The following is a 9,819-nucleotide window of genomic DNA, read 5'->3' as shown; positions in this document are numbered from 1 at the left end:
TTCCCACAGCAGACAGCTATCTGGATTTAAACCCCCGAACTCATACATTGTGAAGTAAAACAGTCCAGTCAGAAGCAAAAAACAACAAAATTAAACAAACCAAACCTCCAACCCACCCTTGTTTTATTTCCTTGGGAAACAGTCCAGGTTCAAGGTCTAGTCTGAGTGGGGAAGGTTTCCTCTTGGTGGCTGGCAATCACTCCTGGTCTGCTTCTGGACAGGCAGGGGAGCAAAGTCCCTGTTCTTTCTACCTGTGGCAGGGCTGGTAGGGCTGGTCCCTGTTCCTTCTACCTGTGGCAGGGCTGGGCCCTTATCACACAGAGCTCTAGAAAGAAACGTCCACCACAGGGCAGGCAGGACCCAAAGCTCTAATGGCTGTGACCCTCCCGTTTGCGTTCTTCCAACGAATGGTGAGCAACAGTGATTGTGAGGCTCTGGGCTAGGAAGGTGGCTAAGAAAGGATCCTGGAGACCCACACACCAACCTCTAACCAAAATACTACATAACAAATGCTATATTTGCAACAGGAGTAACTTGCGAAGAGAAGGGGGTTAGGAAAGGCCTCAGCAGTTCTCAAAGTGATTCCTGGACCAGTGGCAACAGCATCACCTGGGAAGTTACAGAAATGCGCACTCTCAGGCCCCACCCCACTGAACCAGAAACTTTGGGGGCGGGCCCCGCCATCTGTGTTTTAACAAGCCCCCAGGTGATTCTGAAGGCCACTAACGTTTAAGAATCTGGCACTATCCTGCAACCAGCAGCCTACTTTCATAAATAAAGTTTTATTGGAACACAGCTATACTCATTCACTTACATATTGTCTGTGGCTACTCTCCTGCTACCCTGGCACAGTTGAGTAGCTGGGACAGAGACCATATGGCCCCAAAAGCCTAAAATATTTACTATCTTGCCTTTTCCAGGAGAGGTTTGTTGCCTCCCAAGGGATGGGGTAGAGTGGAGTGGGGAGAGGCTAGTTCCCCCTGGGTCCCTGTCCTGTGGCTGGTGCTGCTAGGGCCTATGGCGGCCACACTTCTCTCAGCTGGGTGCTGGGTGGTCAGGCCAGGACTCAACTCTCATTTGGGGGACTACTTGAAAACTCTAAACAAAGCCAATTTTATATATGATAAATAAAAAACCAACCCACTACCAATAGGTAACTGTTAACACAATTAGGAAAGTGGGCTTTTAAAAGTCAAACAAGCATGGGAAGAAATCATAACTTCAGGAAGCCCCTGGTTACTGACTGCCTGCTCTGCCAAGCACGGTGCTTAATGCTTTATATAACCTAACTACAAATCTCACATCCACCTGTCAGAGGGGTTTTGTATCTCCATTTTACAGGTGTGGAAGGTGAGGCTTGGAAGATGAGGTAGCTGAGCTCATCAGGGTAGAGCTTGGATTGGATCCTAAATCAGCCTTACTCTTTGTTCCACACCCACCACCTCTGTTTTCTCAACTGTAAGCAGCAGCTCTTCCAGTGCACAACTGGGAACCTCGTAGGACTCTATTAACGAGTGTGCACGCTTCATACTTCTAGAGGAGGAGCCAGTGCTGGGAACCCACCCAGGCCTGACATCCTGGGGGGCTTCCAACTCTGTAGGGAGCATTGTGAGGGGAGGAGAGGAGAAGACAGGAGGCGTAGGATCAGCTCTCACCTGTGTGAGCTGAGGGTGCCTTTCTGACAGGGCAGGTGAGGCACCACACCAATGCTGATTGGTGCCAGGTGTCTGATACTGGCCTTTTGGCAAAGGAACACTAAAGGCCTCCCGGCTGCAGCCCCTACCCCACATACTGACCCCACGGGCTGTGCAGGCTCTGTTCCAGCTCCCAGGTTGTCAGTGCAGGGGTGGGGGCCTCCCCCAGGAAAGACTAACTCAGTGGTTATGTGAAGCTTGTGTCCACATGAGAGGAGAAAAGAGCCCTTTTATCGGGGTACTTCCGGCCCTGATCTAGGAGTAGAACTGAATCAGCTGGCTGGTAAAATGCCAGGTTCAGGAATCAGACTGGGAAATTCGTTGCTATGTGAGATCCTTGCAACTTCCATGCCTGTGGCTGCAAGTCTGCAAGTCTGCCCTGCTACCACTTACGAAACATGGCAGCTAAGATGCCACTATTTGAGTGGCTAAAACAGTGACTAAGAAAGCTTTTTTCCTCACAATTATCGTATTTTGGCTCTCAAGTATTTTGTTAGAATACAAAGACAGAAACACTCTTCCAAGCAAACCGATACAAAGAGCTTGGTGTGTCAGGCCGAAGTTAAAACCTCTGAGGGAAGCATTTTAAGGAGGAGACTAATGATAAACTGCTTTCTTCCATCAGACAAGTCAGCGCCCATGAGCTGACATTTTTACTATTTTAAACAAGCATGTCTGGAGTTCTCCTACATGCCACACACCACACTAATCTTTTTTAACCTAGGTTTCCCCATTTAATCCTCACAGCAACCTTGATGGGCAGGTATTATGAGCAGCCCATTTTACAGATGGCATGGCCAGGGTTCAGGCAGGTTGAGATCACTTGTCTGAGCCTCATCACCGAGAACACATGAAAGCGAAGTTTTACACCCAGGACTTGTAACTCTGTGTCTTGTATCTGTTTCACAACATCATGTTTACTCTGCAACTAAACCCAAACTTGGGAAGGAGCAGGGGAGATCAGGGAACACACTATCCAAAGCCCGCAACGGCTCCACATTGAGCTGGTAGAGTATTTTTTAGGGCAACAGTTCTTGGACCAAAGGAGCCCTGGTGGAGCAATGGTTAAGCACTCAGCTGCTAACCAAAAGGTTGGTGGTTCGAACCCACCAGCGGCTCTGTGGGAGAAAAGACCTGGCAATCTGCTCTTGTAAGGATTACAGCATTGGTGTCATGAATTGAATAGTGTCCCCCAAAAATATGTGTATCAGTTTGGCTAGGCCATGATTCTCAGTATTGTGTCCACTATTTTGTCATCCGATGTGATTTTTCCTATGTGTTGTAAATCCTATCTCTATGACGTTAGTGAGATGGGATGTGTGGCAGTTATGTTAATGAGGCAGGACTCAATCTACAAGATTAGATTGTGTCTTAAGCCAATCTCTTTTGAGATATAAAAGAGAAACCAGCAGAGAGGCATAGAGGACCTCATACCACCAAGAAAGAAGCACTGGGAGCACAGTGCATCCTTTGGACCCAGGGTCCCTGTGCTGAGAAGCTCCTCAACCAGGGGAAAACTGATGACAAGGACCTTCCTCCAAAGGTGACAGAGAGAGAAAGCCTTCCCCCGGAGCTAGCACCCTGAATTCAGACTCTTAGCCTACCAGATTGTGAGAAAATAAATTTCTGTTTGTTAAAGCCATCTACTTGTGGTATTTCTGTTATAGCAGCACTAGATAACTAAGACAATTGAAAACCCTATGGGCAGTTCTACTCTGTCCTGTAGGGTTGCTATGAGTCAGAACAGATTCCATGGCACACAACAATAACACACCAGTTCTTGGCCCAGGCCACACTCCCATCAGTAACCAACACTGTGGGCTGCTGTGTAGACGACATAGGTTGTGGGTCATGTGCTGGCCTCTGGGGCCAGCTGTAATGCCACCCTTCTCTTTCCCCATCACAACCACTGTTTTGGGCAGACTTTGCCCTGAAAGAGTAATTTCATCTTGTATTTACATGGTATATATATATATTTCAAACTTTCATATGTTACCTGGCTAAATCTTCACAGACACCTTGGGAGGGGGACAGGTGTTAGGTCCCAGTTTGATAGATGAGGAACTTGACTCTGATAGGTGAAGTAACTTTCCTAGAGTCAGAAAGCTACTGAGCTTATGCAGTCTAAAACCTGAGACCTTGGCAAGATACATGCAGAATCAAAAATGGCCCCTGAGAACAAAAGTTTTGTATTGGGAACTTGTTAGAAATGCAAGTTCTCAGAATGGAACTTGTTAGGAATGCAAATTCTCAGCAGAAGCCCTGGATGGAAGAGATTAGCCCCTGAACAAAAGCACAAGGGATTGGCTAATCATGGGTGATCCAAACTTCTAAGAAAATGTAAGCCTAACCATTGTTTGTCAGTTTAGAAGAGGTATGGTCTGCTACTCAGAATCTAAGAGAAAACCCATTGCCACCGAGTAGATTTGGACCCAAATGATTTCCAAGGAGCAGTTGGTGGATTCGAACTGCTGACCTTTTGATTAGCAGCTGAGCTCTTAACGAGTGTGCCACCAGGGCTCCCAAATCTAAAGGGGGTTCTAAAAACCAGGTATTTGGTGTAATTCCATTCTGTTGCCCATGAGAGAAGCCCTGGTGGTGCAGTGGATAAGTGCTTGGCTGCTAACTGAAAGGTCAATGGTTCAAACCCACCAGCTGCCCCGAGGGAGAAAGATGGGGCAGTCCGTTTCAGTAAAGATTTACAGCCTTGGAAACCCTGTGGGGCAGTTCTACTCTGTCCTGTAGGGTCACGGTGATGGCAATGGGTTTGATGTTTGGTCCAAGAGAGGGACAGACACAACATCCTATCCTTTCAGGAGGCAGGGCCGTATTTCGAGGAATTAGGAACAGCAGCTGAATATAGGTTGATACAGCGGAACTGTTAAGATGATCCCATTCTTACTCTTTGTCATCAAGGAACCTTCTGATTGTGGTTTGCCTTCCTGAGTAGCTTTCCCATGAGAGAGTGTCCTGGGAAAATGATGCCACTAGACAGTCATGGTCTCCTTTTAAGATGAATGAATTAGCATCCTGGGTTGCATACCATTCTCTAGGTATTTTGATTGCGTTCTTCCTGACTTTGATTAACTCTGGGGCATGGGGGTAGGGAAGGGACTGAAGAACTGAGAACCCGGTTCTAGACTGTGGTGCACTTGACAAGAGTCTTACCGAAGCAGCTAACCAATACCCATGCCTAAGCCTTCAAAGGAAGTGGAAACTATTGGCCAGGTAGGAAAGTTGTGGAACATGAGTATGGGGTGATTAAGTAAGAAGCCAGAAATAGATGAGACAAAGTTAGCGTTAATGGAACCAAACTAAAGGAGCAGGTGGAAGGCTTTATGAACTCATGCTACCCATGGCAAAGGGTAAAATAACTGAAAAGTGGTTGGGAAACTTACTGGAAAGACTGTTTTTTGGGTCTACCTATCTGAAAAAGACCTAATCTGAAACAAGCAAACGGATAGAAATTTAGAATTCTATTATGGTCACGGAGACCAGGTGGCACACTGGTTAAGAGCTATATAGGCTGCTAACCAAAAGGTCGGCAGTTTGAATCCACCAGCTGCTCCTTGGAAACCCTGTGGGGCAGTTCTACTCTGTGCTTGGTACTGACTTGATGGCAATGGCTTGGTTGGCTGGTTTGTTTTTATCATGGTCATAGCCAGTAAGACAAACTAAGATCCACCAGTGGTGCCCTGGAAATTCTGAGATGTGACGGGACAGGGAAACCCAAACCCACTGCTATCGAGTCGATTCTGACTCACAGCAACACTATAGAACAGAGCAGAACTGCCCCACAGTTTCCAAGGAGTGCCTGGCGGATTTGAACTGCCGACTGCTTGGTTAGCAGCCATAGCACTTAACCACTAGGCCACCAGGGTTTCTGGGACAGGGAAAGAGGGGCCGAATTCACTGCTTACTCTGGCTACCCAGCATAAACCCAGCAGGGCAGGCGGGCAACAGCCCTGGCTCTGGAGGAGACCGTCTTGGGGAGGACTCCCCTTCAGCTGCCTACAAACTGTGACTGGGAATTCACACCTACTCTGCTTCCTTTTCCTCCCTCAAGGTAGTAAGGATTAAATGTGATAATGAACATGCTCTCATTACAGTACCTGCCCCCATACATGCTCAATAAATGGATACTTTTTGTTATAACCCCTGTGCTTTGGGACCAGGAATTAAACACAGGTTTGAGACATTGGTACTCACTACAGCATAAAGTACCTTGTTAGTGTGGTCTGCCCTGGGTACCCAGATCTGCCGTAGGTGGCTATCTCGCTCCATTGGGGAAAGCCCCCAAAACTGGCTTCAACTTTGCCTGATAGAAGCCAAGTCAGCCTGCTCTGAACCACTCAGTTCTGGTCCCAGGACCTTTCACTCACTGTTCCTGCCCCTGAGTTTGCGCCCCCATTTCATGTAGGCAACTGTTCAAATGTCGCATTGTCAGAGAGCTGTCCTGACCTCCCTATGTAGAGTAACGTGCCCACCACCCCCTGGTCTAGCACCAGATCAGATCACCCTGCTTTCCACTTCTCCATGGCACTCACTGCCCCTGACATCTAATTAGGTGTTTATTGGCCATTTCTCCCCCAGATCGCAAATGCTGTAAGAGCAACACTTGGTTTGGGCTCTGCTTTGTTGGTAAACTGCGCTTCTCACTTTCTTCTGCTCAAAAGACTAACCACAGCTCCTTGTTAGTTGCCTTCAAGTCAATTCCAAGTCATGGTGGCCCCATGTGTGCAGTCAAACTGCTCCATAAGGTTGTCAAGGCTGTGACCTTTCAGAAGGAGATCACCCGGCCTGTCTTCCGAGGCACCTCTGGGTAGGTTGGAACTAACCTTTCGGCTAGTAGTTGAGCACTTAGCCCTTTGCACCACCCAGGGACTCCTATGTCATTACCACAGAAAACAGGACATACTCTATGCACTAAAACTTAACATGTAGCTGGGCCTGCTAGGTATCTGGCGGAGAGCATTATGGGGAGAGAGATATTAAGTGCAAAGGCCCTGAGGTGAGAGCAGATCAGTGAGGCTGGAGTGGAGGAGCTGGGGGTGAGAGTGGAAGAGAGGTTAATTGTGAGGTTTTTTCCAATTCTGCTCATTCCAAGTAATGAGTGAATGGAACTGACATTTGCTAAAATGAGTCAGATTTGGAGAAGGGCAAATTTTGGATGTGTTAAATTTTGAGATGCTTTCAGACATGCAAGTGGAAGTACCAGCCCTGAGTCAGGCAGTATGCTAAGTGCTTTACAGACACTATGAGCCCTGGTGGTGCAGTGGTCAAGAGCTTGGCTGCTAACCAAAAGGCTGGCAGTTTGAATCCACCAGTCGCTCTTTGGAAACCCTATGGGCAGTTCTACTCTGTCCTATAGGGTTGCTATGAGTTGGAATCCACACGATGGCAGCAGGCTTTGGTTTATCTCAACTGCACAGATAAGGAAATGGAGGCACGAGAGGTTAAACAAGTGTCCCAAGGTCTCAGAATTATGTAGAAGGGCTGTGATTTGAACCCAGGCTCCTTTGCCAAGGATCCATCACCTTGAGAAGTGCTGGTCACTGAAAGAAGAGCTGAGAGAGAATTTGCCTGAAGTTGGAAAAGTCAGGAAAGACTTTGGTAAGGTAAATTCAGACTTCTTTTCCAAATTCTGGAATACCAGGACAAAGAAGGAACTCCTGAAGCTGGACCGAGATACATTTAGGACAAATAAAAGGAAGCACCATGTCGCGGGAGTGCTCAGGCTGCAATCCCTGGAGGCCCTAGAGAGGTTGCTGGCAAATCCATTTCCACATCCCTTCAGACTGTCACATGACACCAAAGCAAGGGAAAGAAACATGGAAAATCGTTTGAGGTTATGATCATAGCTATACTTCAATTTTTCACATTTTCTAAGATTTGTTTCCATAGAAAGCATTCATAAAAAATACTAGCGATGCAACGGACAAGCCTTTCAGAGCCTTGCTACTCAGCGCGGTCCCCAGACCAGCAGCTTCAGCATCACCTAGGAGCTTGTTAGAAATGCAGAATCTCAGGCCCCACCCAGACTTAGTGAATCAGAACCTGCTAATTTTAGCAAGATCCCCAGGGGATGCATATGCTCATTAAAATTTGAGAAGCTCTGGGATAGAGCAGGGGTTCATAAACTTTTTCTGTAAAGGGCCAGGGAATAAATATTTTAGGCTTTGTGGCCCTAAACCATTCCTGTTGAAAATACTCAACTCTGCCCTGGAGCACAGAGGCAGCCATAAACATGTAAACAAATGGGAGCCTCTGTGGGCCAACAAAACTCTATGGACCAAAATTTCAATGTGTCATAAAATACTTTTTTGATTTTCTTTGAACCATTTAAAAATGTAAAATTCATTCTTAGCTGGCAAGTTATACAAGAGGCAGGGGGCCTGATTTGGCCCTCAGACTGTAGTTTGCTGACCTCTGGTCAAGATTACAGAGCTCTGGTGGTGCAGTGGTTAAGAGCTCGGCTGCTAACCAAAACGTTGGCAATTCAAATCCACCAGCTGCCCCTTGGAAACCCTATGGGGCAGTTCTACTCTGTCCTATAGGGTCGCTATGAGCCAGAATAGACTTCATGGCAGTGGGTGTTTCTTTTGGGGAAAGTCATGGGCTTGTGGATCAGATAGGCATGCTTCAACCCCAGCTCTGTGTGACTGCAGAGAACTCCTAACTTCTCGGATGCTCAGTTTCCTCCTACATGACATGGGAGTCCGTCCCCCATCTCAATGAAGCATGCAAGGTCTTACATAGCTCAGTGCCTGGCGTGTGTAGTATTCACAAGTTAGTTCTCTTCCTCTCTCCTCCCCTCCAACATTTGTTCTCCCTTCAATAGCCCCTTGTCTTCCTTGCTTAGTAATACAATTATTCAAAACCTACAGCCCTCATATTTCTTCTGGAAAAGTTTAAAGTTGTTCCCATCTGCATCTGATGAATAATATCCCACTCTTTAATCACGTCCCTCTTCTCTGACTTGCCTTCCCACCCCTAACCAGAGTGATCTTTCTTCATTCTTCCCTATGAGCATGGGGTTCAGACCCCTTTCTCACCGTGACCCATGTCAGTGTACAAGACTGATTACTTAAGCCTAATGTGAAAAGCCAATGTAAGAAGTGAGATTTTAAATAATATACTTTGCTAGTTTCTATAAATACAATGTGTTTACCGTTGTTCCCTCTCTTTAAAGTTTTCTTTCTGAGAAAGACCACTGCGGAGGATTCAATAGCTAAGGGGTTATATTTAAGTGGAATTTATTCTTTTTTGCACCTCTATTTAAAATTTTTTTTTTTTTTTATTTGTCTATAGCGTCGCTATGAGTCGGAACCGACTTGGTGGCTACAAGTTTGGTTTTTTGTCTATTTTACATTTCAGCTGTTGGGAAAAACAATGCAGGGAAAAGATGATTAAATGGAAGAAGTAACATTTGGGGAGGGAGCTGAAAGGAAATTAGAGAAGGGAGGTTGCTCCCCAGGAGAGAACAGGAAGATTGTTGAAGCATCAGTAGGCTGTGGGGAAGAATGCAGCACTTGATAACTAAAGCAAACTGTGTCAAGGAGACTTGGTTCAGAAGAGCTTCTAAGGCAGGCAGGGCAGTCGTATGATATGAAACGCTTAGCTAGAGTGACTGCCAGAGTCTTATGGAGGATGAGATGATTCTTTTTTTTTTTTAATCTGAGATGCACTTGCACAGTAACCGGGCACTTTTCCATTTTGTTAGAAACCGGAAGAAGAGGAAAAATAACAGACAAACGTTTCAGGCAATGTTTCATTTTGTTATGCATAAACAAAAACTCACCAACAACGAATGCCTACTGTATGTCAGGCACAACTATAAGGCATTGTCCTTCATTACTTCAATCAAAAGATAAAGCCACTCTAGGAATTAGGTATGGTGGTTACAGTTTTCAGTTTTCATCCGAGAGTTGAAGAGATGGGATTGGAACCTAGCTCTGACTACAAACACCCAACATGTTCTATACTGTGCAGTCTACAATAATTTATAGTGGAAACATCGCCTTCACAAAATCCCTTATTTCTTCATACCATTCGCAATCCCAAATTCTCGAGGTTGTGGGAACAATAACATAAACAGATCAAGTGACTTTTACATTTTTCTCCA

This window comes from Loxodonta africana, chromosome 18 (genome assembly GCF_030014295.1).
Source record: "Loxodonta africana isolate mLoxAfr1 chromosome 18, mLoxAfr1.hap2, whole genome shotgun sequence".
Classification (NCBI taxonomy): domain Eukaryota; kingdom Metazoa; phylum Chordata; class Mammalia; order Proboscidea; family Elephantidae; genus Loxodonta; species Loxodonta africana.
The sequence above is the reverse complement of the archived record's forward strand: the minus strand, read 5'-3'. Positions refer to the sequence as shown.